Consider the following 12,806-nt stretch of genomic DNA (forward strand, 5'->3'; position numbering starts at 1 on the left):
ACCTTTCGTCCTTTTCCAGCTCTTGCCAACTCAAAGCCAACCAGATTTAGGCTGATGTGTGGGTAACTTTGACACACAAAGTTATTCAGTTCAGACAAGCTCCAATTCAGGTTAATTTTGGAGCTCCTGGTTCCTGTCCCCTCATGCACAGGGTTGCCTGAATAATCAATGGTGACAAAGCAATATTAAACACAATAACAAAGAACACTCCATTTAAGTTTGAACTCATCAGCCTACCAGATGACTTCTGGTGAAAGAGTAAAATTATCATGAAGTGGTGAATTAAAACCCAAATGGAGATGTTAAAAGCAAAAGTGCCTCCTTCTGTCACATTATGCGGGTATATGAAATAATCTCTTTCTTGAAAAAAAACATGCCCACCTAATCCATGGTTCTTCAGTCTTTCTACATCCGAGGGAGAAGGGAGAATGTCAATATTAGGACCAGAAAGCAAGAAAATATTTGTCTTCCACACAGGGCTTGGCCGCCTCCCAGCTGAGCCTGCAATGAACACAACAGAATCACAACATAGATGCACCAGATGCTAAGTGATATTCTAAGTCATATTTTATAAGGCGGAAGACAACTCCAGTGCCAACTAAATAGGCTACTTATAGTTTCCTAATTAATATTTCTTTATTCCACTAGCATGAAGCTAACGTAGTCTACCTGGAAAGCTACAGTTATATGAACCGACATCTGAACATCCACTTACCTTGACTTCGCTGCACTTGACGTCGAAAAAGTCTTCTTGTTGCAGATAAWAAATWATCGGTATTTCKTAATTCATGTCGAGCACGAGCTGCAGCGCTGAATATTGTGTTAAAAACACGAGTATTTGAGCTGGACTGATCTGACATTGCTGACCACTGAATAGCCCAATCAAGTAGCCTAAAGCTAGAATGTCTTACGCACTGTCCGCCAAAATGCTACGTAAATTTATGACGTTTTGACTAGACAGAATACTAATTCAAGATATCAATAATGTCATTCTGACTAGTCAGAATGCCAATTTAAGATATCTTAAATGGAAAAGCTGAATAATTTAAGATATCTCTTATTCGTTTAAAGATATCTTAAAAGGAATTTTGACTAGTCAAAATTACAATTCAAGATATCTTTAATTTAGTTTTGTCTAGTCATTATTTGCTTTTAAGATATCTATAATTTAGTTTTCACTAGTCAAAATTAMATTTCTCCTATCCAAAAATACATTTAAGATATCTTGAATTATGGAGTAATTCGCGATATCTTTAATTAGAATTATGACTAGTCAAAATTAAAATTGAGATATCTTGAATTTACTTTATGACTAGTCGTAATTTAATTGTAGATATCTGAAATGTGTATTTCAGATAGTCAGTAATTCATTTTAGATATCTTGAATTGAAATCTCCATACAAGTCAATGGTAAATCTGACGTCATTTTGACTASTCAGAATGTAATTAGAGATATCTCAAATATGTATTTTGTCTAGTCGAAATATAATTAGAGATATCTTAAATCGCTAAAACGTCTAGTCATAAAACAATTTGAGATATCTGGAATGTAAGGGCGGTAAAACCGAATTTATGTTAAAACGGCTTGCCATATAGGGTGATGGCAAGAAAGTCCTCTAACATCACCAAAGATAAATCGTTAAAATATCATAGCGGAAATTTGTTCAACAATTATAAAAAGTGCTTGGCATGTGTACTGGCATTGTAGCAATCCATTAAGCCATTTATTATCTAGAAGTGTATAATTTTTGACATGTTCATTTTGCTGTATAAAAAAAAAACTATTTTAATGATACCCCTTTGCATGGAGTCCTACTGTCCATTGGGAAATAGTTCTCTCATTTACGACCAGAAAAATACTTCTTGATAGACAGAACATTGATTGAACACTGAATAATCTTGGCCTAACTGCAAATGAACCACTGCGGACGTTTTGTGGCTGATCCTACAGTGGAATTTCTCAGAATGTATTTTTTAGAAGCTCAGGCTTGCCGCATCTGGGAATTTGCTGCAGAGAACAGTGAGAATGAACTGCAATGATAGCCTGAGGCTAGAAGCTGCTCAACAACAACACTGGTCAGAAAGAAGACATGCTCTGAACCACACAAGAAACTGCAACGTCTGATAGAAACTCCCATGTAAGCTATTTTCATTCTACATTTGCTAGAAAACTGCAATTCTAAAATAAATAAATTAAACTTTTTAAAATGATAGCCTCTTTTTGAAGACTCACATCATCCAAAGAATCTTTTCTCACACCCCACTCCAAATTGCCAAATGAGACTGTCGTAATCTTTTTGGACAGCCATTTGAGACCCTTGAGAATAGTCTCTATGTCCTTTAGAGCTGATGGTAAATTTACCTCTCTTTATGTGAGAGGCAACCAAATATCAGGCATGACCTCTATTTCATACTGAGAATAATGCCAAGGGAGGAGAATGAAGGAAACTGAATTCTGAAGAAACCACAGAGAAAGCTGAGGTTCTGAGAGAGACAGAAAAAAAAACAATTTATTTTTTGCTTCCCTGTGTTGGCTAAAGTACTTTGCTCTATACGTTGAAAAGAAACCATACCATACCGCAAACCAGCATTTCTTATATTCAGAAAAAGCTTTGTTTCTTTGTTTCATGCTTTTATGCTGTAACAGTTCCCATATATCTATTTATTAGCATCCATATTTGAGGTAGAAGGTTTTCCCCATCCAGCACCAGCTACAGTCAATACAATCAACAGATAAAAAGATCCATGGTTTAAATGTACATAATATGAAACACATTACCTTACAAAAAATATTCATGGCTGTATTTATAGTGTACAATGTACTTTTTAGAATAGTTGTAACAATTGACCAAATTTGAAATGAGACAAAATAATAAACAGAACTTGTTTTAATACAGTAACCTGTTTTTGTTAACTTTTACAAAGACAAAGTCTGGTCCACTGAAATTTCTTGGTAAAAATACCTGCCCCATCTTCACATGTAATTGAGTAGCCCTGTCTTTAATTGTAAAAGATAAAAATTTTTTTAAAAAACACTTATTATGGAGTGCATAGTAAGTATGCATGATGCACTACAGCACTAGGTGGTTGCTTAAAAAAAATTAATGGGGAGTTTGTTTGTTGTAAAAATAGACGAAAGTAGAATTTCATGTACAGTTATGTAACTTAGCACATCTTTTTCCCAAATTTGTATTAATCCAGTATATTACATTTGCAGTGTTGGAACTCAGACTTTCAATTTCCCTAAAGTGTTTATGAAACGTTGTTTTAATTATAAAGATATTTCAGCCAGTTTGGGTTCTGGCCAAAAACAGAACCTCACAACAAGTCCTCTGAGATGTTGCTGTTAGCTGGTGTGCATGATGAGCGACCTTAAAAGTTGACCCATATAGAAGTCACCACAATCCCTGGATCACCTGTGTTGTCTAAATATAGATGCAGGATCAACAATGTGAATACCGGCGAACTCCACAAAACTAGACATATTTATGAATGAGGGTGTTGAACAGTTTGTTGAAGCATAGACTACGGACAATTTAGGGTAGGCAGATAGTTTATGTTTTTGGGCTTTGGGAGGAATTCAGAGTACCGAGAGAAAACATACCCACTGAGAGAACATGAACTGTCTCTGCAGAAAGACGTCAAGCTGTGATTGGCATTCTAGGACCTTTTAGTTTCAAGGGAAAAGCACTACCACCATGCAGCCTGACAATCAAATACATCTTTTGAAAAATAAGCATTAGTTGTCAGTAAGAGTTCTGCAACTTATTTAATGAAGTTAGGTAATTGTGGAGAATGGTAGATGAGTTAGACAGAAGGTTTAGGGGTTCTTTCATTGTGTCATGATTCGTGGTGGAGAAAGTACTCAAAAAATGTACTTAAGTAAAAGTAAAACTACCACATTAACATTTGTACTTAAGTAAAAGTAAAAAAGTACTGGCTTTTAAAAATACTTAAGTATTAAAAGTAAAAGTACTTGCTGAATGGATTACCTAATTGCTAATATCATTAAGTGTACCGATCGTATTCATATTTAATACATTAGAAATGTGCCATTTTAATGAACAATGCCACAGATAAAGTATGTTTTTATTGTGTTTACTCTGTAACATAGTTTAGACTTAGATATGTGATTCTATGCATCATAATTTCAGGGATGGAAACATCTTGTCTCCTGTCCTAACATAACATGAACTTAACTTTTTTTTGCCACTAGTGGCATTTACTTTGAAATAAATCCAACAGAAAGGGGATGGGAAGAAGGTGGGTGGGAGAGGACAGGCAACCAAGGAGCCAGTAGCAGAGTTGTAGTCAAGACCACCTACCCAAGACCAAGTCAAGACCAGCACCCCGCGCTACATGACACACAAAAAAATAACTTTTACCTTTATCAAAATTGCTTCTCAAATTGATCTGAAAAATCCACATTCCCATAAAACAACTAGATATTAATTACTTAGAGCTGAAATAAATTTAATCAGTAAAGATCCGTCCAGAAGAATCGGATCGTTCCTGAATATCATACCACTTTATTGCACTTTGGTACCAGCTTTGTCCCATATTTGTGACACATCAGTCATCACCTCCACACAATAATTCAGCGCATGAGTGACAACTTTTTTTCATCGCAGATGCAACCTGTGTCTCAGTACAGCTAGCTTTGCTAGCATCACATCAACAGAGCTTACCTTTCTTTAAGCTTTCCTTCCAAGTGACGCTAAAAGTTGGACGAAGTTCCACCGTCTGTGAAAGCGAAGCGCTGCTGATTTTACATGTCGCCATATCGTATGATTTATGCAGCGCTATTATATTACTGACGCTCAGAGCAAACCACTGCGCATGTCTTGGAGCTCCGCGTGCGAGTAAAGGTGGAGCCGATGGGTGACAACAGACACTAAGTCACGTTATTGCTTGGATTTTACGGCGCCACCTTAAATCCTTGAACTTCACATTTTAACGGAAGAAAAGAGCAACGCGACTTGGATGTAACGAGTAACGCGACACTTTTGTAGAAATGTAGTGAAGTAGAAAGTACAGATACTTACTGTAAAATGTAGTGGAGTAAAAGTAGAAAGTCCCCATTATTAAATCTACTTAAGTAAAGTACAGATACACGAAAATTGTACTTAAGTACAGTAACGAAGTACTTCATTACTTCCCACCACTGGTCAGGAATCTGCTATTGGTGTCGGTCGCACTCTGACTAGTTACTAAAATCGAGCCTCCAGGGGAAAGTACTTTGTGTTCACGTATTCTGAGGTTGCTTTGACCACTTATTACTCATAACCATACTCCAAAAACCTAAATTACCAATTTAATTTTGATTTGGCCTAAAGAAGATCAGTGCATTTAGAATAATTACAAATGTCTCTTAATAAAAAAAAAAGAAAAATCGATAGATCAGTGCAGTCCATGTATCAAAATGTCTTGTGCCAGACTGAATTCACCATTTGGACCAGGTGTATTTACCAGTTGAGACAGAAAGTGAAAACTTCATAGCATTTAGAGTACAAGTATATAACTACAACACATGACTAACCAAACAGACTGAGGAACACTTTCTAGTACCACAGGGTAGCTAAAAATGAGTTATTCACATCTAATGTAAGTATGTTTTTTCACCATTTGCTTCTGAGAGACTCTCTTTACACACTCCGCTTCAGAGCATTGTGAATTGCTTCAAGATAAATCTGACTGCTTTTGTGTCATTTGTGCGTTTTATCATCCTTCTGGGCTCCCTGGGATGAAAGAGTTTTCACCCTATCTTGGAGCATGGCCACTGGAGGCAAGAACACTTATCTTAAGAAGTGCTTGGACAATACATCAAATGAAATTGCTGAAAGCTTATTTGAAGCTCGCCACAATCTTCTGTTGGCAGCTTAAAATTATACTGAAAAAAAATGTGATGAGGTATAAATGAACTTGGCTTTATTGCCTAGGAAGCAACGTTTGGTGTCATGTGTAGTTCCAGACGTGAGCTGCCAGGAAGATGCAATACATTGCGACAGTATTCAGACCTCTTCGGTTTCAGTTTACACCACTCCAACCACAAATTTCTACTACCAAGTCACTGAGTGGATGGTGTGTTCAGAGTGATGTATAGTAGTTTTTTTCTGTTTTAAATCTACACCGAAAAGTGAAATCTTAACCAGAACACCTTCTTTTTCAATGTCTCTTATCTGGTTTGTGACAAACATAGGTTTGTAATTCTTTGCCACTCATCCACATAATCTACATGTGGGGAGTGTACAACAAATCACCAGTTTCTAGATCTTTGCCTCTCTTCCAGAGTTACTATGGACCTTTGATTAATGCTGCCTGGCCTGTCCACCGGGTGTCTCACCGGGTTTGCAATTTTGCCGTATATTTTCAAAGCTTCCAATGATGCTTTATAACTTAACCCTGCTGCATATGTACAAGATTCTCTCTGCTCTGTCTGCTAAAAACCCTGATTTTTATTAAGCTTTCGTTCTTTAATGTTCTCCAACAAATCTCTGAGGAAATCACAGTTTAGCTGCATTTATGTTGTGATTAAATTACACACAGGTGGACTTAACTTAGGTGACTTTTTAAGGCTGTTGTTTGCACAGATTTTTATTTAAAGGTGTCAGAGTTAAGCGGGGTTAATGCACTCAACACTATTCAGATTTTGTATCTGTATAAAAGTTTGAAAGTAATGCAATAAGTGTTGCGAGTACTTTTGCAAGACATTGCAAGCTAGTACAACCTAAATACTAACATTTAACTCGGGTAGCAACTTAAAGCATCAGCGTTGTCTGTGTGGTGTGCGTGTTGTTGGCACTCATGACACTTTAAAGCTGTTGCTTCTGCCTTATTTTGGTAGGGAAGTGCAGAGGTTTAGAACTGAGACACTTTAAAGGAGTTGCATAGCAACAGAGAGTCAGTTTCGGTATTTCAAAGGAGTCAATAGGCCAATAATAAACAACAACCAGCGAGAGATAATCAAAAACACAAAGAACAGTTGGATGTGAAGCAGTAATTTAATCCCCTCAAATAAACATTTCTTTTCCTGCGCTGGCTCCCTCAGTGTTTACCCATTTATTTTTTCCTTTCCTTTTTTTTTTTTTCACAGTTTTCAAGTGAACATTTCCCTCTTCTATTCCACTTTCTCTGCCATTCTTCTCCCCGCTGCTTCTTGCCTCCTCTTTTAATCATCTGGATGGTGCCCTTCACACATCTTAATCCAAAGGCTTTTCAGGGTATGAACTAATCCAAGGCAGGCTTTCTTAAAATAAAAGATGGAAGAGCAACCAAAGTGAAGATGAAAGCACAGACTCATCGGCAGAGAGGAGACATCTGGGGGAGCTCAGTGTGGAAACCGAACGCAAAGAGAACCAACGGAGGTGCACGGTCTCTTTCTCTGTGGAAAATGTGTTTAAAAAAAAAAAGTCACCGAGGGATATTTTTATTCTAGTGGTGTAGTACAGAGCAGATATGTCACGTGGAAAGAGGAAAGTGAGGTGAGAGGAAAAGATGTGATGATGATTCTGAGTAGCTGTGACGTGGAGAGATATTTATAGAACAGGGTTTAAATCACTGCATTTGAAAGGCCTACGAGCAGCCGGTGAAAGTTCACGGAGTAAATAAGTCATGATAACGATTAAAATAAGCATGACGCAGCATACATTGCGGTTGCAATTTTGAACCTGGTCTCAAACAGTTTGGTGTTAAGGCACAATTTGCATAATTTGAAAAAGAAATTCCTGAAATTCTTTGAAATTTTGACGGCTGCATCCATCTTTGTAAAAATTACAACACATGTTTTCGTCCACTTTGGCAAATAGGAAGCAACAATCATAAAGTAGTGAAAGTCAAGTATCAAAGGGGATGAGCTTTCAAAAGGCAAAGAGGAATGCCTCAGATCTGATGCTGCCACTTCAAAATCCCAAACGTAAAAAGTCTGGATGGAAAAATTTAACGCACTAGGATACAAGAAGAAGGCTCCATGTCGTATCATCTGAGGCGAGGCAAAACTTTCTGAAGCAGATGGTTTTAACAACGTTGTAGGCAGGATTACAAGCCAAAAAAAGCTCCAACTAAACACACTCTAGTTGTTATGAATGAAAATGTTTGTGTTTATCGAATGAAGTAAAAAAAAAAAAAAAAAAAAGAAAAACTTCTGTGATGAACACTGTGGTGCAGGAGCATACGTCTGACTGACTGAGTTTAGCCGTGTTGAGTTCAATAAACTGATAAAAAGTTGGGCCGTGGGTAGACTGTGGAGTTCAGCAAGAAGCGAGACGACATGACGTCTCTTTGGTTGATTAAACACCAACTGGGTCTCTGCCCTCTGGAAAATGTGGAGGGTCTCCTCCTGCAAAAGCTAAAAAAAACATACAAAAACCAGGAGAAAAGGCAGTGCTTTACAGAAACATGCACGTCACTGAAATCTAGTCACACAGGAATATTTTTGGGACTTGGTAGTATATTGGAAAGATAATGAAATATACTTTTCAAAGTTTATGCATAGGAAAAGCTGAAAAATATATCATACATTTGTATGAGTTACCAAATTATAGATAATTGTCTCAACAAAACGCTCACCCCCAATCTGGCTTCAAATCTGATGGGGATAAGTCTCTTCTGGCGTTGTATGTCAGGAAACCGTTTTAATTGTGTGTCAGTGTTGGCCTGTATGTATCGCCATACATTTACATTTGTTCTGGTCCTGCTGCTCCCCTCTATTGCACATGGTTGCACCACCAGCATCTTTTTTCTTGAACTGCGTTCTTTCGGTTTTGTTTCAATGATGTTTTTCTTCTTGCTGCTCTCACAAGAAATGTCAGATTTGCTTAATATTTTGTTTATGTTTTGTTTATTATAAAGGTTTCATTTATGTTTTTGATGCAATTAAATTTCTTTCTTTTCCAGAGACAAAAATAAAGGTGATTTGATATTGATGTGTGAATATTTACTAAAAAAAAGAAATGAATATTTAGAGCCAAGTCCTAATTGTTTCACTTGATTGTATGTTCAGAAATTAAGTAATAGTTTCAGGTGATTTTATGTAATTTTAAAATAGCTCATATCAAAAGCAGAGGCAGGATGAAAGTAAGCTTTTCACTCAGACCTTCATTTATCTGAGGTGAGAGGTTGATTCTCTGCCACAATGCTTTCCACAACAATAAAAAAAAGAGCTTTGAAGGATCAAATTAGATCCAAAACGATCAGTAAATTGACCCATCAGTTCAAAGTTAAAGAAAAAAGCAGTCTTTCTATTAATTATTGTTATATTCAACGCAAAATTCTCATGCTGCAGCAATCAAGTGTCCCAACAACGACCCACAGCTGGAGGCTACGCCGTTTGCACATCACAAAGCTGCTCTTCTTTGAAATCCTGCAATATTCACACAACTGTTCTCAGACAGGACTAAACATGTGTTCATGACCATTAGACGTTAGAGCTGGAAACACTATATTTGCAGGCTGTCACAAAATTCTTGGAAGCAATTAAAGGTAATGGCCTTGTTAATCAGAGTAAACATTGGCCCCACTCCCCCTGATTTATTTTTGGTTTAACCTTTTCATCCATCTTATTTTCCACCTGCTCTCTTGTTCTAATAGAAAATTATGATTATGGAACCTGATCATTACGATCACATAAAAAGGTTAATGATGGCTAGAGTTACGGGTCCAAACAATAACCAAAAAGGGAGCATCGAGGTTGGGGCAGCAATTTTGCTCGGTTCAAATCTCTGCCTGAGTGCATCATGTCACTGTGTCCCTGAGCAAAACACTTAACCCGACTTCCCCATGTGTAAATATGCTGGTGTGACTGTGTGATGGTGGCGGTCTGGAGGGACCGTAGGCACAAAATGACAGCCATGCTCCCACTGCCAAATGTGACTGAGGAGGGAATGAATAACGCAGGAAAATGTAAAGTGTCTAGAAAACCGTTAATATGAGACTAATGTGTTATTATAAATTTAAAGTTATTGATTTATTATTGATAAACTAATCTTAGTTTACGAAGCTGCATTTCACTGCCATGAAGACGTAACAAATATGTAGGGAATGCAGCTTCAATATATGCCAAAGTTAAATATCTCATAGAGGTAAACTCTATACGGAACATGTATTAAATTGTCATGAATTGAGTTAATTCTATAATTACAGGGCTGAACTAATATTTTATTGGCTTTAATAAATAAGTCTGACAGCAAGTGTCAGTCTTTTTTTTATTGCTTCGTTTATTTTTCTATTCCATTTTCCGTCAACCTTTGATTAACAGACTTCTTCTAATCAGCCTTTTGTGTTAACTGTGCTCTGAATTTGGGTTGGATAGTGTGCAAAAGTTCAGATGGTGCAGCGAGTTTTCTGGGAGAGGTTGATAAAAGCCAGGGTGGCAGGTGGGCTAATAACGCCGGCTGCACAGAGCTGCTCTGCACCACAGTGGGTGTCGGGAGGAGGAGGTGACAGATTGTAGTTTCCGGTTTCCTGTTGGAGGACTGCTGACAGGTTCGGGTCGGGCACAGCCAGACGCCTCGCCTGAGCCAAGTTAGTGACAAATCTGCAGAGCAACGTGATAATATGTTTTGAGTTATGCAGATGGGATTTAGCATTTAGGATCATAAAAGAAGATAGGATATGAAGAGTTTATAAAGTTTTTCTTGATTTCCTGGTGAAACCAAGAAAAACTCGAGTTTTTCTCAAAGTTGGAAGCCTGATAAGCAGGTTGAGGACAGAGCATTTTGCTTCACATGTTTTCTCAACATCGTTCTGTTTCTTTTTTAATTTCCTCCAGTGAACAGACGAGCAAAGAGAAAATCACTCTGGACTCCCCTGACAGCTGATCAGCATCTGTCCACCCTCATCTCTCTCACATGGGCCAGAAATTACACTCTTACTTTTTAATTAAAAACATTTTTTTTTTTTACATGTTTTAATCTCACAGAGATGAGAAGCAAAAGTTGATAATGAGCAGAGATCGAAAGACGCATCAACTAAATTATGGGTCTAAATTTAAATACCATCTGTCCCTCCCTTAATTAGATAATCCTGTCGATAAAAAGAAGAAGAATATTAATCTAGGACAAGCATGCAAATCTCCCATTCAAGTGTCAAAAACTGCATGACAGTAAAAGTGGCACAAGAAGTACAGCTAGGGGTTTATTTCTGTTCATTTTTAGAGTGCAATATGTTTTTGCTTCAGAAGAAAATAACACAACCCATGCCATAACTCATTACAGAATTACAAGCTTCACAACACAAGCTGTTTTGTTTGTCTTCGCATAACTGCCCTAACCTCATTAACACTATGCAACAAAGTGAGTTTAAAAAAATTTAAACACTCTGAAGTAAAAACTCAAAGAGCAAAGGAAAAAGGAAAAAAAGAAAAATGAAATTTGTATTTCTATGTGACGTCTTCATCGGTCAGTGTCTGACGGTCACTGAGAATGACAACCTTTTCTGTCTGTCACTGTTGGTCAGACCTAGCTGTGAGGAGCTTGCGTCAGCAGGCGCTGGCCAAAGGCTTCACAAACGTACGGAGGAGGAAACGCAGCCAGCATCAAGAGAAAACCTTATTAACATTCACAATTAACATGAGGAACAAATGGACTAACAGGTGCTTGGACTCCACAATCCACTTATTGCCTGTTACTGGCAACAGACTCGACGAAGGTCAAAGCCGAGTCATAATTACGGAGAGCTATGCATTATGGCAAAACAAAGGGGAGACTGAGAGCTCTCTTTAAAGGTTAACTATGCAGTCTGTTGTGCATACTACATCTAATAAGCAAAACAAGCCTGGGCTTATTTCATTGAGAGCCTCTAACATAAGCAGAAACATGATGGAGATTATTACTCTGTAGTGCAGGATCATAATGAGTCAAAGGCATATACTTGTGAAAGAAATATTCCCTGATCTTATAAAAAGTTGAGTTGTAAAATATCAGTCTATAATAGTGAAGTGTGTATTTTTGTACATGTGAATGTTCGGAATAGCCCTACTCATGACGAGATATGTATATATACACACTGAAAGGTATATATTTAATGAAATATAAAGTTTCATTAAACAGTTAAGCTGTACAGTATGTGCACAGACACCAAAATGCTTCCTCGACATCACCAGACATTGTCCCTGGACACTTGACATGTCAGCTACACAGGTCTGATGTGACGGGGAGGAAGGAGCTGCGCCATTATGCTGCTGGGGCACTGTTTATTTTCTCTTAAAAATAATTATGATGTATACCAACAACAACAAAAGCATAACTAATCTGAGACATGTATATTATGTGCATGTGCAGGTAAATAGTTCAGGAGATAAATGCTGTTTTAGTGATAGAGACCCGTTCAAGATCAACACGTAAAATATTTTGACCTTTTAACGTTTGGTGAAAACAAACAACTGTGCAATTAGACGTCTTTTAAACCAAATATCTTCCAAATTTACCATGAATGTCTATGAACCCTTTAGACATTATTTAGATGAAAGTTGTCTAATAATTTGCTCACTGAGTTGGAACAGGCTGGAAGCTGTAAATGTCTTGAAAACAAGAACACAGAGTAACGGCACCATCAGAAAGTTTAACTAAACTTGAGACAGTTTTTAATTGTAACCGCAATGAATCAGTCAGTCAACTGGAAAAACCTGGACTGATCCCTCCAGGTCTGTCACTGCTTCAAGTAGAGGACTTGGACTGTCTTTGTGTCTTGTTCATGACTGATAGTAAGCTGGGACAGGAGGTGGACAGGAGGTGGACAGGAGCTTGGACAGGAGCTGGACAGGAGCTGGGACAGGAGCTGGACAGGAGCTGGAGAGGAGCTGGACAGGAGCT

The 12,806-nt window shown here is 37.6% G+C and overlaps 1 protein-coding gene and 1 long non-coding RNA gene across 4 annotated transcripts in view; both read right to left on the bottom strand.

Moving 5' to 3' along the window:
- LOC103474435 (uncharacterized) lies at positions 1-1,150 on the bottom strand. Its single transcript, XR_535184.2, has 2 exons — positions 382-1,150; positions 1-157 (listed from the first exon to the last, which is right to left on the bottom strand). It is a non-coding gene; the product is annotated as an uncharacterized LOC103474435 (long non-coding RNA).
- sphkap (SPHK1 interactor, AKAP domain containing) overlaps positions 1-12,806 on the bottom strand; it is a 119,823-nt gene that overhangs the window by 52,590 nt on the left and 54,427 nt on the right. The gene's annotated exons all lie outside the window — the stretch shown is intronic.

Source organism: Poecilia reticulata, linkage group LG13, assembly GCF_000633615.1.
Source record: "Poecilia reticulata strain Guanapo linkage group LG13, Guppy_female_1.0+MT, whole genome shotgun sequence".
In the NCBI taxonomy this organism is placed as follows: Eukaryota; Metazoa; Chordata; class Actinopteri; order Cyprinodontiformes; family Poeciliidae; genus Poecilia; species Poecilia reticulata.